Here is a 21,341-nt window from a genome sequence, read left to right on the forward strand (position 1 = left end):
CTATCAAGACATGTCCTATTTCACACTACAAATTCATACCAACATTCTCTTTTACTCCACATTTTAAAAAAATGCCCCATATGGCTTCTTTAATCCTACTATAAGTATTCTCTTATCTTTTCAACTCCCGATCATGCGTAGACTTCACTTTTTTCAAGTTCTAGCATGACTTATCACTTTCCCTCATGAGAAGCCAAAAACTTGTCAATTAATGCGCAAATAAGCCACTACAATAGGTAGGCTTATTACAAAACCTGTTATACCATGATCCCTATACACACCACTAAAGTCTTTTAGATACAGTCTTTACTATGCTTGTATATCCTAGACATAACATGGTATATCATCCACCCTCTAAACTTGCACATCCTCTAGCATGTGCCACACTATCACTCTTCATCAGGTTCAGAGCTCTCTTCATCATCATGAATGTCATTCTCACCATTCTCCTCAACACTATCTTGGATAATACATGTATCAAGTCCCTCTTCCTCATATTCATCAAGCTCTCTCTTTTTAAAGGCTTTGATTTGTTTCCTTGCAATAGCTATCCTCAACTTTGTACCCTCCAACTCATAAGGAAATACATAGCATTATCATGCATATGTTTAACCACATATGGACCAAACCACATTTTTGAGACCTTTAGAAAAGGTGCTATGATGATTTTCTAAGCTACTGTCATAGAATAATATCAAATCTCCCTCCTATGTAGCCCTTGGCATGAGTCTCTACCTCTTGTCGAATATTTCTTTATTGCAAAGCCTTACTGCCTTTAACTTTTCCACCACTATTTCTATGTCCTCCTATCTTCCTACTCAGCCCTTCCTCTCCAAGTAAAATAGTCCATGTAGTAGCCCTCTCTTCAAGTGGTATAATAGGTGATTGCCCATACATTAGCTCAATTGGCATATATCCACTTGTTGCACTATGTGTCATGTGGTCGACCCATAATGCATATGACAATAACCATGGCCACTCTTTCATTCTACCTCTACATGACTTTGGCAACACCTTGATGATAGGAGGATGTCCCCTCTCACTTTTCCCATTAACCTCTAGATTATATTCTAATGTCAATGGAAGATTAGTACCCAGTTTTGAGAGAAGAAATTATGAGCCTCATCTACATCAAGATCCCCTCTATTGGTAGTGATCTTATCTACACAACCATAGTGACAAAAGATTTCTTCAAAGAGAAATTTGCATTGAGCATTTGTTAACTTAGTGCACAGGGCTCTCCTTCCACTTGAATTAGTCAAAACTTCACGTGCAAGCATAATATATTTCATCTATCAAAACCTAATAGGTATGGTCACCAAATCAAGTATCCACTTATAATGAATGGATAAAGGATAGGTTAGCTATACTCAATTATTGAGCAATTTTCAACCATTCTCCATCATATAATTCTTCTTGAGACATTTCTAGTGCTAAAACATAACATCTATAGTGTTTTCCCCTATTGTCCATGATTTGTCTATTGCAATAAGCACTTTTCTTGCTATTGGGCTTACTATTATATTAGTTGTACCCATCAATCCTTTTAGTATGCCTTCTACATTAATTGTTATCCCTAGATTTATGATTGGTATGCCTCCTCCATTTACAATGCATTTTCAATAATTGTATATGTATTGTCTATTGAATTTCACCCTCATCATCACTATTCATTATCTCATCTTCATCCTCAAACTGTGCCCTGGATAACATATCAGTCATTAGGTTATTCTTCCCTACAAAATGATGAAACTCAATATTGAGAGACTCTATATGTGCAATCCATCTCAACATGGCAATATCCGAAGTAGCATAATTTTCAATCATCCTTAGTAATGGTAAGTAATCCATCTCAACAATCACATGTGCACTAATGAAAATTCCTTTATTGCAATTTAGGACTCTACCAAAACTCCCTCGTCACTTGAGGGTATCTCCTTTATCTTTCATTTAAAACCTTTGCACTAAATTTGACTATATATGTGTTCCCTTCATCGTCATATTGCCCAATTTTCCATCCAATGCCAATCAAACTACTATCCATTGTAATGGAAATGAGTTTTTCCTTCCAATAATTAGCTTTATTAATGTTGATGCAATCTTCAACAACCTCTTTAGTCTCCTCATGGCCTTTATGTGCTTTCTTCCCCTCTCAAAGTTTTGTCCCTTATGCAATAACTTATAGAGAACATCTGATAAGATTAAATACATGCCCCTAAGAATCTTCTTACCTCTAAAGTAGTGCAATGGGTGTCCTGCATACTGTTAATCCCATCAAACTTTGGCATATGACTATTAGAAAGGGTCAAATGAACCTCTTCCAATCTTGCTAGAATATGCTCACAATTGGCAATGTGACCTGCAACAAACTTCTTGCAAACAAGTTCATTTTGCTCTTCATTCTTCTCATCCTCTACACAACCCTTTATAGGTACATCTTCTAAGACTAGCATATTTAGTTGTCTTAAATTATCATTTGTCATCTTTAAGATGGCTGTGACATCTTTTTAAGTGGGTAGACCTAACCTCTCCAAAAAATCCATGCTCATTATGTTCACAAAAGAGCCTCAATCTACCATTGTACTTTCTCAAGTTGCCATCAACATAAGCTTGAACCCTAGAGCAGTGTTTCTCAATATGTTCCCATTATTCACTACCTACTTAATTGACCCCTATAGACTCCATGACATAAGTATTTCATAACATTTTCTTGAATTCCTTACAAACATCTAGTGACCATTGAAGTAATCCCAGTATGTTGGCATCAGATTTGACTTCACATAGGGTAATTTCTATGTCAAACTCCCAAATGTTAGCTACCACATTGGATAGAAGAGTAATTACAAGAGGGTGACATTTGTAAGTAAGTTTTTTCAATTTTTATCTACTCTAGGTTTGTACTTTATAAATCATTTCACTATTTTGTCAAATTCCTCTTATAGCTATTGTGTGTCTAGTGTTTTTCTAATATGGATACAATGGTCATTCAACAATTAAACTAGAGAAGGAGTATGCAATACACCATGGGGTTACATGGCTCATTGAGAGGCTACGTGCACAAGGAAGAGATGTAGTCGGCTTTTATACTAGTATGCTTGCATTTTATGTTCCATCCAAGATTTTTTATAATATATGTCTCTTTCTTATTGCATCATTGAGTAGAGGAGGAACTAAAGAGTGTCAAATCTCGAATTATGGATCTCATTAGTTTGTATTCTATACCCACATAACCTTTCAATTGTATCATTAGGATTTGTAGTTTTTTATATAGACTTAGTTATATCTATTGTATTTTTTATTATTTACATTTATACATATTCTTTTGTGATTATTCTATGACTTGTAATTTTATACAACTTTTACTCAATTCTAAGTACTTTCTTTGTTATTGTATATGATGTCTAAGTACCTCTTTTGAAATCATTAGAATATTAATTATGTTTATATGCATTGCTAAAGTTTTATAGATATTTGAATAGTGGTCCATATTGTTTGATAGGAAAAAGGGCATGGATAGTAGGGCACTAATATTGATATTCTATCCATGGTCGTACTAATGCATGTTCCTATTCTCACATTAATTTCATTGAAGATCTTGACAACATACCCTTCATACATTGTACTACATAACATTAACCATGAAGTATGAAGGATTTCTTAATGAGTAGATCAAATATATTCAAGGATTTGAATGTACTTTTTTATTCAAAACAAAGTGGAATACCTTGGTAACAAAATCTACCACAACTAGGATACAATCATAACCTTGCAAAATGTGAAAACCTATGAGAAATGCTATTTAGATACATATTTGGTTCATTTGTAGTATATCCAAGGGATGGTTTTTTCTTGTCTCTTTAATCCTCTCATCTTTAGTGAATTTATGCGAAAGTAATCCTTGACATATCAAAGTACATCTCAATTGTTTCTTAGCTTATGGTAACTTTTTATGATTGGATTTGAGTTCTTAGCATAACCTACATGTCTTGCAATTGGCCAATATGTGCTCTGTGAAAGTAATACTTGACCTATCAAAGTACATCTCAATTTTTTCCTAGCTTATGGTAACTTTTTATGACTACATTTGAGGTCTTAGCATAACCTACATGTCTTGCAATTAGCCATTATGTGCTCCCTGTAGGATGAGAATCTTTAGTGATTGATCATCGCCAAATAGTTGCTAATCTACGATTGAAGGAATCAATAGTGAACAAACTAGTTCTTGAACTAATGCTTTTCTTTTTTTAAGGATTTAGTGAATGGAATATGGATATGCAATCAAAAGGTGGAACTATGACCACTCTACAATTGAAGGAATCAATAATGAATAGACTAGTCCTTGAACTTATACTTTTCCTTTTTTAAAGGATTTAGAGAATGGGATATGGATAATATATTGTTAACCCCAAGGCAATATAGAAAAAAGAAAATTCAAAAATATGGAATAATGTGGATAAAGGCAACCATGCAAGGAATAAAAGAGGAAATGCCAAAAGTGCAAGGGCGACCACAAAGACCAAGTTGAAGGCAAAGGCGCATTTTATAATGCAAAGGTGTCACTAAAATTTTGTAAAAGAGCGCCAGGTCCTCTCCTGTGTGAATTGCAAAACATAGATGGGCATAGGTGAAGGGATAAGGTAACTAGAAGGGAATAGGCAAAGAGAACATTGGCAAGATGCCCGGTTATGTGAAAACGGGATGGGTGCCCAAGGGATTGAGGGCTTGTGTATAAACTCAATAAGTGAATGAGAAGCTCATTCTTTGGTGTGTGGCTAAAGTAGCTTCTTCTTCTCTCTTCTTCTCCTCTCTCCTTATTGCTTGTGTGTGCTTGTGCTTGAGAGAGGGAGTGTGAGAGTGTGAGGGAGTGAGTGTGTGAGGGTGAGGGACCATGGTGGAGAATCTCTCCATCTTCTCTTCTCTTAAACCACGTAGGGCTATAGAGGATGGAGGTCAAAAGAGGAGGCATGAGGTTGCTTGAGCTTGCATCTAGGATCATGGAGCTATCAGAGTGCTTGCGGGAGGAGGCCACTCACTTGAGCATCAAGGTAAGCTCACTACACCTATGGGATCAGAGGCACATTGCTAGGTGAGAGATAGCCATTAGAGCTCACTTGAAATGCTTGAATAATAAGCGGTTTGTGGGTATTGGCAATTGAGCATGAGCTCCCACTTCATTGTGGTTCCATTGTCGATACCAACAAATTCAAGCTTGAGGTGTGTGGCAAGAGGAGGGGAAAAGATCTAATTGCCTTAACTCCAATCATCCAAGTGTCAAAATGTCTCAAGTTAATTTAATTCTAATTAACCAAGTGTTAAACTAGGAAAGGGGAGTATAAAATATCCATAGGACACTTGTTGGAGACATAAATAGAGTAAGGGGATTATTGTCCTTTGATCCCCAATAAATGTGGGGGGGGGGGGGGGGGGGAGGGGTTCCTCTATTAAATGTCAATTAATCAGTTTTAGGGAGGAATTCTCTCTCTCTCTCTCTCTCTCTCTCTCTCTCTCTCTCTCTCTCTCTCTCTCTCTCTCTCTCTCTCTCTCTCTCTCTCTCTCTCTCTCTCTCTCTCTCTCTCTCTCTCTCTCTCTCTCTCTCTCTCTCTCTCTCTCTCTCTCTCTCTCTCTCTATTAAAATATAATGGGAGATTGCTAATAATCTAATGGGGAGATTTTAATAGGTGAGATTTAATTATTAAAAGTATTTTAAAAATATAACGGGGAGAATTTTTTTATGGCATGGTGGATGCTACAGATGAGGAGAGAAATGATGGTGATGATGATGATGGCATGGGGAGGGGAGGGCATTTGAAGTCTACAAGAGGGGGGAGTATGGCGGCTGGTCAGCAACTTGTTTTTGAGGCCAATCCCTCCCCTTATTTCTTTCCTCTCAATATCTTCTTAAAGGTTTTAACACATTAAGGTTAAATCTTGGTTCCCGCATGATGTCTAACCCTTATAGATTAATCTTGGTTTCTACATGATTTTTATGAGCCAATTCCAATGCGATTCCAGTCAATTCTTATGTCATTTTTTTCAAGTAGTCCAGCATTTGCCTTAACATACGACAACAAGAAAGCATGGAGAAAAAAAAATATCATGGAAATAGAAAATTGATTTAAAAATGAGGACATTGTATCCTCTTCCCCTTTGAAAAATCAATATGTCCTTATCTCGATAGAAAATTGGGGTGGTCTCTCTAGAGAATGGACTCCTCAATCCATGTAGCAAGCTCTTCAGGGAAGTATTTTTGCTGGATAAAGTACTCATGGACAATATAATTCCTAAGAGGCTTTTCCCTAATTTCCAAGATCTTATTAGGCTAAACTTCTAAAATTTCCTAACTTTTTTTATCATCCAGGATATGATCAATGTTGGAGACATAAGGCTTTAGAAGGCTTATATGAAATATATTATGATATTTGAGATGAGGCAAAATTTCTAGTCTATAAACCAATACCCTAGTTGTTAATTGGGGCATTAATAGACCCTCTTTTGATTTCATCATCAAGGGATGGAACCAATGCATTACTAATGATAGCACAAACATAAGTTCCAACTCCATGCCCTACTCCCTATCTAGCCATTGGCCTATCTCCACACCTTACTCCACATCCACATCCTTGATTATTACAATTTCCTTCCCTAGGAGGATTTCGAAGAGCGTTAGCATAGGCGTTTCTTTCCCTGTTGGGGCATTGAACACTGAAGTGGTCTGGTTGGTTGCATTGAAAGCAACATGGCTCATTATTATAATCCCTATTATTGTCGTTATTGTTGCCATGGTTTTGGAGAGTACTAGCCAACTTTGCATGGCCTTGATTAAAGTTTCCTTGATGGTAGTTTTCTCTAGCTCTTTTGGTACAAGGATATGCGTGCTCTAGTAATGATATTGATGATCAATCGAATAGGAAATTTGCTATGACACATGTATCAAAAAGTATTCCTAAGCAAGGTAGGTTTCAATGAAGAAGGTGGGATGGAGCCTTTGGTTCACCCTTTGAATATGTTGAACTTCAATTATCATAGTTACAAGTAGAGGCATTGACGATGGCTGACTGTGTAAACCCTTTATGGACCTATACATTGTATTTTGATGGAGCATCCAGGGGTCCCAATAAGAAAGGGAGCATTGGGATAGTCATTAGACATCCTGGCCTAGGGTCATTGATGAAACTAGCTACCTACATTGGGGTAAGATTTACTAACAATATGGTAGAATATAAAGCCCTAATAATGGGACTGAACGTTACTAAGAGAGGCAGTATTCGCCAATTATTAGTAAAGGGGGATTCCTAGTTGATATCGAATCAACTAAATAGAATGTACACATAACGTAATCCCATCCTTTGTATGTATTATAGCACTACTATAGATCTAATCGGTGAGTTTAAAAGATTGTCTCTTTAGTTGATTTCACGAAATTGGAACCAATTTTCAAATTCATTAGCAAATTATGCCTATGAAGAAGAACACTTTTTCAATTGTGGTCCTAGCTTGGATGCATCTCTTAATAATGGGATAGGACCTAGTCGATTATGGGGACTTTTATCTGAACATGCTTTAGCAGTGGTTAGTTTGGGTGACACAAAAAGTAGCAAGACCCATCTACCATTGTTATCCTAGACCCATAGGCTCATTAGACGACATGTTATGCGTATGCCTCTTGTTGTATATGCAAGAGGAATGGGTCATAATTTGATGCACCTAGTTTAGGGCTAGAAGCTCTATTTTCTCCTTGGAATGGAGTATCTTCTTATATGTCTAGTACCATTCAAAGGGGGGATGTCGTATAAGCTATATTGATTTATTACTTTAAGCCAAGAGGGTCAATTGTTTTAGATATAACTGTTTATTTTGCTAGGCCAAGAGGGCCATGTGTTTATTTGATGCAGGTGCGCTTGATGGTTTTTGTTTTAGTGCTGCACCAAACAGGTTTGAAAAAGCACTTGGAGGGAGCCAATTACTGCATAGAAGCTTCTTGTGGCTAGTTCAGGTGGTACCTTTCCTTTCTGAATTCTTTTTCCTTAAGCAAAATTTGTATGTGTACTTGGGGACATTTTATCTTTGTTGGGAATTGATAGTCAAGGCATGAAGCCCCAAGATTAGGCTAGGTATGTATGGGGAGGTTTGAGTAGTTGTCCATCCTCTTGCGAAGACATTGTCAAGCATACAAAGCTCTGCCTTAGTAGTAACCCTAGTGACTCTGCTTAGTAGGCAGCTATTTCTAGGAAATCTTATTAGTTGTGAGGTAGCTAGCGAAGCTTGCTAAATAAAAGAGAAAAAATAATAAATGTGTCTGAAATACCTACAATACATAGATGTGTAAAAATGGGTTCCGACCCATGAAATAAGAAAATAAGAGAGAAAAAATCAAAAGAGCATATGTTCATTGCCTTGCAAACGCCTGGTAGGTTCCTGGGGATGAGTCAAATATGGGGCTGATACATTGTCTTCTTGGGGGTGGCATTTAGCTGAAAAGAAAATAAGGATCGTTGGAGCAAAAATAAAAGTGAGTGGAAAAAAAAATTGCTTTCATCTCGTCTTACCAAAGCTTGGTAGGTTGTTGGGTATCGAGATTGGACTTGAAGCCGATGCACTATTCTCCTTGGGTCATGATATGCTCAACTCTCTCCTTTTTATACATTCAAGTACCAAATACGGAAGAATTGCAAAGGAGAAAAATGTGAAAATTACATGAATTTCAAGGGATCGGGCTATAGAAATGCTTATCTAGTGGGAGTTCCTGGTCTAGTTGTCCTAAGTTAGGTAGATACCACCACTTAGGATGACTTCATTAGTCTATCTTTTAGCCAATCTATGTTGGAGCAGTGACTTAGCAACTAGCTCCTGATCTCTTTGTTTGGCTTGGTTGATCCCTTGTGGAATTCATGCCTTGATCTTTGTCAAGGTTAGGGTGAGAGCTCTATTTTATGTTATGTTTTGTATTTTATTTGAAGCAGCTTGATACTCTTTATGTTCTATTTTTGTGCAGATCAGTTTGTGGGTTGATAGGCTGTGTTGCCCTATTCTGTAGTTGCCAATGAGAGGTGTATTTAGGTGCCAACACTGAAGTGAAAAATGGAGCATTTTTAGTAAAAATAAAGAGGCACTAGAGTTTTGAAGGCAAGTGGCACAAAGAAGATGAACTGGATATTTGATTTGGTAGACAGAGCATCACTTTGGTGGACAGTAGTACGCAAGAGCATAGAATGTCCTGCTACTTGGGAAGATTTCAAGAAGAAGTTCATGCAGAATTTCCTTCCACCGCAATTCATGAGAAGGCTATCAAGCAATGGGATCTACTTCAACAACGGGATCGTGAGTCTATTCCTCAGTATACAGAGCGTTTTTGGAATGCACTCCTATAGCTACGCATGCTTGAAGACGTACCAGAGACGACACATAAGCGGAAGTATATTTCTGGACTTCTTGGGCATTACTATGCTGAAGTGAACATGTTCAAGCCTGCTACCCTTGAAGACGCCATCTCACTAGCTCATGGCACTGAAGATAAGTTACGCGGTAGAGATAGACGACCATAGCAATTCCAAGCCAATGGTAATTATGGATCTAAACAATTCAATTCCAATTTTAGAAGATTTAATCCAGGTTGTTTCTCTTCATCATCTTTCGGCAAGAATTGGGCTAAACCACCTGCATTACCATCCAATGTCAATCCAAATCCTAAGCCTATTCCACAAGCAAATCCAAATGTACCCAGACTTCCTGCTATTGCAAATAATGTAACCAAAGCCAAGCCAATAGTATGCTATAAATGTCACCAGCCTGGACATCTCACAGCAAATTGTCATTCAAAGAAGCCACCAGCACATATCAACTATCTTGGAGCCATGGACGAAGATGAGCATGAGGATATGCCTGATTTCACTGAAGATGATGATGACACTACTACTACTTCCGACACTTTACCAGGTATGCCTACTCCACATTCATTATTGACTATGAAATGTTTGGTGCATGGAAAGGAAAAGACTATCTTGCATGATGACGGCAGTACTCATGACTTTATTTCAGCAAAATTGGTAAAGGAATTGAAATTACAGACTGTACCTACGCATTATCGCATAAAAGCTGCATTTTTAGGCACTAGGTATAATGGTACACAAGAAGTACAAGATTTAGAGATTCAAATTGGTTCATACACTGAAAGAAGAAATTTCTTAGTTGTTCCATTATAGTCGAGTGACATTATTTTAGGAATGCCTTGGCGACACCAGCATAATCCACATATAGATTATTCCACACACACAATGAATATTAATTTTCAAGGAAATCTATTACATTATATGGTATGCATGCATCTAATGTTTTTCCACTGCTTTCGCATACTCAAGCAAAACGTGCATTACGCAAGAGTAGTAAATCATATCTCATTTGGGTGAATGAATTGCAAGCAAAGGAAAATCATATGCACCCTAGGCATAAGGAATTTCTTGCATATTTTAAGGACTGTTTTGCAGAAGACCTACCACCAGGTTTACCTCCTTCACGTCCAGAAGACCATAAGATTGATTTGATCCCTGGCACACAACCACCTTGCAAAGCACCATATAGGCACAATCAAATAGAGCAAAAAGAAATCCAGAGTCAAGTTGAAGAATTACTAAATAGAGGCTTCATTCGACCTAGCAGTTCTCCATTCGGTGCACCTGTACTCTTAGTCAAGAAAAAGAATAATACCTATCGTATGTGTATTGACTACCGAGCTTTAAATAAGATCACTGTAAAGAATAGGTATCCTATACCTAGAGTTGATGACCTTATGGACAAACTGCAAGGATCTTCTATATTTAGTAAAATTGACCTTAAGTCTAGATATCGTCAGGTGAGGCTAGATAAATCTGACATATTTAAGACTGCATTCAGAACACAGTTTGGCCATTACGAATTCTTAGTCATGCCATTCGGATTGACTAATGCACCTGCTACCTTTAGTAGAATGATGAATCGTATTTTTCTGAAATATCAATACTGTGTGATTGTTTTCTTTGATGATATTTTGGTGTTTAGTCAAAATGAGAATGAACATTATGAGCATTTGTCATTAGTTTTTCAATTATTGAAAGAAAATCAACTGTTTGCAAATCCTGAAAAGAGTGAATTCTTTAAGACAGAAATTGAGTATTTAGGTCATATTGTATCATCTGAAGGAATTAAAGTTGATCCTAAGAAAATTGATGCAATATTGCATTGGCCTATTCCTAAAAGCGTGCATGAGTTACGCTCATTCCTTGGTCTTGCTAGTTTCTATAGGAAGTTTGTACGTAATTTTTCATTACTTGCTTTACCATTAACCAAACTTCTCAAGAAAGGAATTGTTTATCAATGGACCGAAAATCAACAGAAATCCTTTGACTTACTGAAACATGCATTAACCAATGCCCCTGTTTTACAGTTGCCTGACTTTAATAGACCATTCTTTCTAGTTGTGACTGATGCTAGCGGATCAGGAATAGGAGCCGTACTAATGCAAGACAATCATCCAATAGCATATTCTAGTTGTAAGCTGAAACCCTCTGAGCTGAAATATTCCACATATGACAAAGAACTATTAGCAGTTGTACAAGCATTAAGACAGTGGAAACACTACTTAATGGGTTCAGAATTTATGATAAAGACCGACCAGCAAAGTATTAGACATCTACTTAGCCAACCTCAAATTTCTGACCGTCATATCAAATGGGCTTCCTTTATTCAAAGTTTTCATCTTATCATTCAATACCAACCTGGAAAAGAAAATGTAGTTGCTGACGCATTGAGTAAAAGACCTGCAATTCATAATATTTCTGTCATATCTTTTGATTCTTTGATTGCTATGAAAGATACATATCACCAGGATATTACTTTTCATTCTGATTGGCATAAATTAGTTCAAAATAATTTCATTCCTGTTGATTCATTGTCATATAATGATGGATTTATGTTTTATGAAAAGAGACTGTGTGTTACTATTCCATTCCAATCTTTTGTTTTGAATGAAATTCATTGTCCCCCATATCAAGGTCATAGAGGTATCATATCTACATTATGTATGTTAACTGAAGATTTTTATTGGCCGCATATGGATGCAGATGTATCTAATTTCGTTTCTGAATGTTTGATTTGTCAAAGAGTTAAGAGACATCATGGTAAACAGTATGGATTACTGATGCCTTTGTCTATTCCATCTAAACCTTGGGAACAAATTTCTATGGATTTCATTACTGGTTTACCAAATACTAAATCTAACCATGATATGATTTGGACAGTTGTAGATAGATTTAGTAAGCAAGAATATTTCATTCCATGTAAGAAAACTTTAACAGCATCACAAGCAGCACTGTTATTTTTGAAAACTGTTTTTACTAACCATGGATTGCCCAAAGTTATCATTTCAGATCGTCATTCTAGATTTTGTAACAATTTTTGGATTACCCTATTTGCTAATCTAGGCACAAAGATTGATTTTTCATCTGCATTTCATCCAAAAACTAATGGACAAATAGAAGCCACAAACAGCACCATTCTAGATCTTTTACGTGCATATACTATCTCTAAACCTCAGACATGGGACACTCATTTGCATTTATTACAGTTTGCATATAACAATACACCGCACACATCTACAAAGAAAGCACCGTTTGAAGTCATTTATGGATATAGATTGTCTACACCTGTTGCATCTTTGTCTAATAGAATTCAGAGTGCTGATGATATTGCTAGTATGCATAATAGTATTTTTGATGAGGTTAAGGATATGATTGCTAAAGCCCAACAATCATATACCAAACAAGCCAACAAGAAAAGACAAGCCATGAATTTCAAAGTTGATGATTATGTTTGGCTGAGAATAGAAAAACGTAGACTGCAAAGTGTAGATAGACATCCAGTTGTCAAACTAGCTCCTAGATTCTATGGACCATTTAGAATCATTCATAAGATTAATGATAATGCATTCAAGTTAGAATTACCATCTCATTGGAAAATTCATAATATATTTCACATTAGTTTATTGAGACCATTTACAGGCCAATTACCTATCCATCCTGTTTATGAAAACCCACATTTATTAGAGGAAGAGACTGAAATACTTGAACCAGAAGCCATCATAGACACTGACTATATGACCACTAGAACTGGCCGAAGGTATTCTAGATATCTAGTAAAATTTAAGAACCATCATGTAGAGGAAGCACAATGGATGCACACTAGAGACTTAAATGCTTTCCCCACTCTGTTAGCTCCACATTGAGCTAATAGCAATTGAGGTCAATTGTTATCCCACCCCGGGGGTATGATGCCAGGAGGCATATTCCACGGTGGATTCCGTGCCACGGTGGATTCCGTGAGGTTTTACGGTGGATTCCGTAAACTTAGATGACCGGGGCTCATACGCAAAGTGGATTCTTTGTGCGAGAAGTTGATGGGGACGCCTGTCCTTTTCGGGCGTTTCATTAATTTAGTGTGTACATGGGTGATTCCATAGGGGGTGATTCCGCAAAATACATATTAAATTAATAAACGTTTATGAGTTTAGAGTGCGCACTCGTAATAAATTAAGGTTAGGATTTATTTCTAACCAGTTGATTTATTTATGTAGCTGAAGACTGCTATGTATTCACTTTTGTCGGTTTAATTGTATTATTTTACTAACGATTGTGAATGCTTCAGTTGATGTGTAGAGATAGCAGCAGTGGCGGAGGAAAGCATTGGAGTCTAGCGAGTATTCGACCTATGGATTATATTTTGATAGGCGCCACGCCTATATTTTGTCATGACTATTGAGACATCGATTATTGATTATTATTTTGTATGCGCCTATGCACACGGATATGTTATTTTTATTTGGGACATTATGTTGGGCGTGCCAGACTCTATGGGCACCGTCCATTAGCTTTATTTCCTATTTTTGTAAAAGCAAACTCAAAAGCTAAAAGCTTGTCATATTTTTGTAAATTGGGCTATTATTGAGCATGAAGATGGAAATATACATAAAATACATGCTTTGTGAAGCGCTCACACAAGGCATGGGGGGAGATTGAACCCAATTGGTGTCTTGCTCTTGTCGTTCATGCTTTTTACATTGTTTTTTGTGCAAAAAGGTAGAGTTCATTGTTCTTGGGGACCTTCCGGGATTCACTACGTGAGCATACTGCGACCGATCTGCGCACCATCCACACAACTTGCATAACCTCGTCTCTCTTGCATGTCCACTCCATGCACCTATCTCGATCAATAAAGTGTTTGATCGAGTTCAAAGTCATGCAATACTCTGTCTAAATACCACTCAGAGAGATTGAGTGAGTGAGTGAGAAGAGATGTAGTGAAAGTGATGGGAGAGAGAGAGAGAGAGAGAGAGAGAGAGAGAGAGAGAGAGAGAGAGAGAGAGAATGAGACAATGAGACAATGAGATAGAGAATGAATCACACACTTGTATTGCACACTTGCTTACACACTCCAACATTGGAATAGGTGAGAGTACACATATATATACAATAAAGGTGTGGATATGGTAGCTTCTCTTTGTAAAGTATCCTCCACATGTTCTAGATCCATCTTATCTAGTTCTCCTAAATATCTAGATATTGTCTTCCTAGATATTCTCTAAGTACATGTTCATATGAGTATATTCTAATATTATACAAGAGAGAAGTATGATTCGATGGAACATGTATGCGCAATGATTTTAAAATGTGACGGTATGTTGATTGATGAATTTGGAAGCGTAAATGACTGTGTGTGGTAGCAACTCCAATTTATTGAAAACTTATACGTCACATGTGTGGGTTTTAGTGTAAGTGATGTGTTCTTGCATATAATATCGTACCTTTGTTTCTATTGTGGAAAGATGGTTGAAAATGTTTGGAAAATGGTTATAAGTGTCTAAAATAAATGAAAACTCGGTCATTTTCAATCATATATATAAGAAATAATAAAATCAAAAATTTGAAGCAAAGGATTTAATGAAAAAATAGAGGTTTTATTGGTTTGTATATGGGCTGAATGTTGTTCATATGGAATAAGAATATATATGTTGATGCACCATAGTCCATCTTAATCATATAACCCAAAAAACTAGAAATTTAAAATGATTTACATTCAAAAAATAAGAAAAAATTTGAAATAAAAGGTTTTGGGAGGCAAAATGGGAAAACTTTAGCTTCGGTGCATATAAAATTATCAATAATTAGGAGTGTGTTGTGGATGTATAATGAAGGTAGGGCATGAGGATACCTTATCCTACTTCCATTTATACGTGAAAAGTGTATATTTATTGCTTATTTACATAAAAATTGATAACAAAATCCTCTACACCTATGCACAAAAGCACAACATAAAAGGTAGGGGATAAAAAGGGGTAAAAAGTGATATAATTGAAATGATTTTTTATTTATTTGCATTATATGGCTTATAGGTTGCGATTTATGTAAGTTAAAAGAGGAATGATAGCATAGGTTAGCCCCGTACTGTGGTCCTTGGCAATGTCGCACTATGTTTTTAAAAAATCACTAAAATAATGGTTTCTCACATCACGTGGTTGTTTTATTAGTTAGAGTTGTTTGAGCACCATGTTGCATGACATGTTCTATATCCATAAAGCATGGTATACCTCTTGTATACATAGCACTTGTTTACAAAACTATTGACCCACACTAAGAATTGTAGGATAGCATGGGTTATTTGGGAAAAGATCGTGTGAGGATATAAAAATCTCTCGGATCGTACAATATCAAGAGAGGACTATGTCATGTTGTTCTATATGTTGTAGATGGCGCATCCTTGGGCCAATCCTTGGGGATGTGGGAGAGTTGTAGGAGCCACAACAATAAGCTGGGTGCCCTTTGTGTGTGTGAATCAAGGTGAAGTAGTTACCTACGTATGGGAAGCTCCCTTTGCCTGGAGTTGGTAAAGGCAATTCATTGGACTACAATTTGAAAAGCATATATGCAAAAATGCAATGTTTAGAAGAGGGAGTATCCAAACACTTATGGACCGCAAGACTATGTGGGGATGTCTAGTATGTCTAGGAGCCCGATAGGGCCAATGTTGGGCCCATTTTTTATCTTGACACTTTGTAACAGAGTTTCTTCACAGTAGAGTTTTTCCTTCACACCAAATATCATTGCATCAATTCATAGAGTTTCTTTGTACTAACAAGATTATTCATACTTAAGATCCTTTGGACCTAGGTTGAGAGTTCATTCACACCTTGGATTAGAGTTCCTTTGAAGCTAGATTCAGAGTTCCTTTGCATTGGAGCTCCATCGTAGTAGAGTTTCTTTCCTTTGCAGCAAATATCATTTGCATAAGTTCATTTGCACTTAGCTCATCAATGTCATTTGCACTATCGTACATTTGTCAAAAAATAATATTTTTATAGATATATTTTGCTTAAATTTTTTTTACACTTTTTAAATAATTTTTTACTTATTTTCTATTTTAAAAATATTTTTAGGATAAAAATCCTTAAAATCACAAAAAAATGACTTTTCTATATGGCGCAAGGAAGGTTGCTGCATCATTACACAATCCACAAACCCATGTAGAGGGAGGTCATCAATCTTGTGACATTTTCTTGGTTGTCCCTTGTGGATTTATTTTTTCAGATTAAGCAACTATACTAGGTGGTTGTTGATGGATTTTGAACTTGAACTTAGGTGACAAATGTTCTTTGTTTCTAAGAGACTTTGGTTGTTTCAAAGAACCAACAACAAGTAAGGGTTATTCCTTGTCAATACTTAAGGGCTCTATCTTCTCCTTGTTTGGATTGGTTATGTTAGTATAATGAACATCACTAGAAAGTGATTGCTTTCTTTCGTGCTCTTGACTTGGTGACTTCTTAGACACTACTAATTTCTCATGTGAATTAGCAACTACCATAAGTGATTGCTCTTCCAAAATTGTGGATGTTGGTGTCCCAACAAGAACTAGCTTTTTGTCAACCACTAACTTATCAGTTTTTGGCTGACAAGCTTATGATTGAAGAGGAATTACATATAGCCAATCACTTTGCAGGACCTTTCATGCTTGACAACCTGATTACTTGCCATTGTGGACCAGTTACCAAACCAACTAATGTGGATGCTTTTGCTAAATTTGAATAATGATCCAAATTTCTATGACTAGTGGATTCCAAATGAACAAGATACTAACTCTTGTATGTTACTAACCCTAGTTACTTTATATATAGTTATTTCTTTAGCTCAATGTGTTGCAATGACAAGAACCAAAGCCCCTATTACTTTTGGAGCAATGCTACATCTTATGTGAGGGTAAGATTTAAATTTTTCTATCTTTTGCCTTTGAATCCACTGCATGGTCCTCTCAAAGTTTCACCAAGTGAATGCAGGATTACAATAGGTGACCATAGGTAACAAAACCTAGCAATGCCCCACTCAAGACAAGATGAAAACATCTACTACTAAAGCTCTTTAGCTAGTGTAAAGCTATAGATGCATCAAGATAAACAAGGGATAATGACCTTGGAGACACATCATCAATAAGGTCTAATTTCTTCAACCACAACATATTTTGACTTTGATACCTAGTGATCATATACTTCCTGTTGGAGGAGTTGCAAATTGCTTCATTAATAGGTATTCAATTCTTCATCAACAAGGACAAGTTCTTCTTAAACAACAGCTTCGTCAATAACATTGCAATGTGCTTCCAATGTCTAGGCAAAGCATCCCATCTTCATTATATGCACCTTGATGCACTAGCCCTCTTGTGAGCCAAGTTTATTATTCTCAATCAAACTTTTGATCTCTTCTCCTTCCATTTTAACTCTAAAAGGCTATCTACCAAGTTGTAAAAAACTACTACTATTCTAGGAAAAAATAAAGAAAGAAATAAAGAAATAAAAAAAGAGAAGGAAAAGAAGAGAGAAAAAAAAGGAAGGGAAAAGACAACAAAAAGAGATATGCACACACATACACTACGCTGCACCTAGGGGTCCTCAAGTTGGATGCATCGTGTGACCCTAGTCGACCAACTCTGCCTCTAGCCCCCTAGCCCCTTTTCCATTTTTTGCCAAGCTCAAGACATACTTAGGGAGTCATCAGCACGCCTTGGTTAGACTTGTCTCTCTGAGTCACTTGTACTTTTTTCCTTTCCATTTCATTCATCCAAGTGCTACTCACTCAATTTCAAAGTAAGAAGGACAAGATACTTCAAGATAGAAGGGACCAATTTCATCAACTTCCCCTTGTGTTTAATATAATAGAGAGCCACGAGCTTCATGAGCTTATTGGCTTGGACTCCACCTTCTATCCATCTTACCATTGGTGTCTCTCCAACATCTTCCTCAACAAGTCCCTTTTCCCTTGACGGCAACACTTTTTCCCATCTTCACCAATGCAAGATTCCTTTATTAGCCCTCATCAAAATAGATGAATCCTTGGAGCCATCATCTAACTAAGTATTAGACTATGTAAGCACGTGTATTCACATAATATTTACACCATAACCTGCTTACGATTTTGGGTTCTCAAGTGTGGGACAACACTTTGGGCTTGCCTGGAGTTCGATCCATCTCCTAAACCAACAATGTTCTATGTCTTGTGCATGAATAGTAGACTAGCATTCTCCCCCAAGAAGTGATTGCACATGAGGTTTTACTTTAGAGTACAAATATTCATGGAAAATCTTAAGTTGTCACTTCTAACTTCACTATTGACTCTCCCCTCTTTTACAACCTCCCATTCGTTTTCCTAAGCCATTCAAGCTTTATCCCCTAGGAGAGAGATATCACCAGTCAAGATATTGTCATATTTGCAATTTAACATTATATGTACTCCCAACTAAAACACATCTTCATCAATACTAATTCTTCATCCATAGTCTTGATTTGTCTCCATTAGGATTCTTACCTTTGCAAGACTACTTCTTCATTTGGACCGTTCCCAGCATTCCACGTTTACCTTTGACATGAGTGCCATGGGATTAACACTCATCCCAAAGGGGGATAATGTTAATAGTATTTTACGAAGGCTACGGTAAAAAAATGTCAAAGCAAAGTGAAATCTAAAGTAACAAAATTATTTGATGGTGGACAATTATTTTTGGAGCTTTAGTGTATTATTTTTGGGCACTTGTATCATTATTATACTTCATGGGCATCACGATTGTATTATTGTGTGAGAGCCAAGCTCTCAACTTTCGTGCACATTGTATCATCACTCACATGTGTATTTATCACACCCACAACTATTTATTGTGTGGGTTGCACGCATGTATTTATGATTGTATTAGTGTGGCTTGGTATAATTATGCTAAGGATAAAGCATGCCTAGCCTAAATCCCAAAAGAGGGTGAGTTAGTCCAATGTCCCGATTGTTGTGCTTTTAGCTCAACAATACTGCAAAAAAACTAGAGAGACATGTGCAACTTGGCTTGCATAATGGGGTTTAGAGAAGTTTGTTGAAGAGAGATCAAGCTTGGTGAATGATTGCATTAGCTCTATTAAGATGATTCTTTTTTGAGATCTTTGTGGAAACTAGAAGAATTAGAGATACTTTTTGGTTGAAAAAATCCTCATTGTTCTACATTAGTGGTTTGATGTTTAATCGAGAAAGTGCTCCACAAGTTCCAAATATTGTTAGTGTGCCAATGATACTTGCACATTCACTTGCCTAAGAGAACTCCAAATTGTATATACATGTACCACCTTGCAGCATATGGTTTTAACAATATTTCCTTGGAAGCCATAGTTTTCCTTTTCTTATAAGATCTTAATGAGGCCATCTGATTCAGCACTTGCATGGAGCTTGTCACTACTATGTATTCTTTTAGCATAAGTAGATATTTATTCATGATGCTAGAGCAATTCTATTAAATATGATTTTATAACCATTCTTTATGCTTGAAAAAGCTACTTGATCTAGAATGTTCTCATAGAGTCTGGTTGATGTTTCTAAATTGATAAATAAGTAGTATACCCTTTAAGTACAATACTAATGCATGGAGTAACTTATTCTAGAACTTGGAACTCTGACTATTTACATTATGAGTCATACTAATCTTTCTCAATTGAAGGCTTTTTTAGCTATGTTTAGACAAAACAAATGCATGTCTTTTAAAATACATGTGAGAATTGAATGTGTGTATTTTTATAGATCATATTTATATTGCTAGTTGAATGTATATTTAACCATATCTAGGCTAAATGAATACATGTGCTATGCATGAGATGAGCAACACTCATAAGTTTTTGAAACTAAATAGGTATGGTTGGAAACCTATCGTATAGCCTAAGACATTATGTCGCCAAAGAGTACCTTACAAAACATAAGACCAAACGCCAAAACGTTGGTTGGTCAAAGTTTAAGATGTAGTAGCTTTGATATTTTGATGTTCAAAAATTGACTTATAACTTTGTAAAGGCATATTAATAATAAAAACCCATGAACATGCTATAGAAGTAGCATGTTGAAGAGTTGGCACATGCTAGTTTGTTTGTTTATATTTATGGGAGAAGATACCATTCCCTAGTCTTTCAAGAAGATCTATGCTTTACTTTACCCTTCTTTACTATTCATTGTTGCAAACAAAAAAAGGGGTGACCTTTAACATTATAAAAGATTGTATTTATGAAGATTGCAGTTTCCTTTATGGAAGTGAAGCTTACAATGATGAGACATAATTGAATAGGCTTACCAAATTAATTCTAAGTACAAAATTAATTAGTGTTGTGTTCAAAAGTGCTAATAACTAAATAAACTAATTAAGTACTAGCTAATAACAATATATAAACATGCTCCTGAACCATGTTCAATAGGTTCATTAGCTAGGTAGTGGGGGCACTGGTCCCCCTAAGGTTGGGAGTCCTTAATTTGTGAGTGAGCTAGTCATTGAGAAATGAGATTGCAAGGCTAGTGGATATTTTGTTCCAAGTGACAAGAAGGGAAGGTCTGCTTTTATTGTGAACAACTTCTTTATTCTCGAGTCTCATCTTCTCTCTCTCTCTCTCTCTCTCTCTCTCTCTCTCTCTCTCTCTTCTTTCATCATCTACAATGGAACAAGTGTCTTTTAACTATCTAAATTTCTTTCTATATAGGTAGAGATACAGCTTAAATAAATACGATATCTAATAAGGCACAATAACTAACTAATTCCAACTAACTATAATAAGTACTTAATTATAACAAACAACTACAACTAATTAATAAATCGATATGAACTAATTCAACTAACTATAATAACTACTTAATTATAACAAACAACTAAAGCTAATTAATTAATTGCTATAAACTAAATTTATAAGCAAAAGCTATAATAACTACTTAATTATTACTAATAACAAATTAATTGAATGTAATTAATTAATGTCTAATTGTTAA

This window comes from Lygodium microphyllum, chromosome 1 (assembly GCF_053477565.2).
Source record: "Lygodium microphyllum isolate KBCC chromosome 1, Lygodium_microphyllum_v1.1.10, whole genome shotgun sequence".
Classification (NCBI taxonomy): Eukaryota; Viridiplantae; Streptophyta; class Polypodiopsida; order Schizaeales; family Lygodiaceae; genus Lygodium; species Lygodium microphyllum.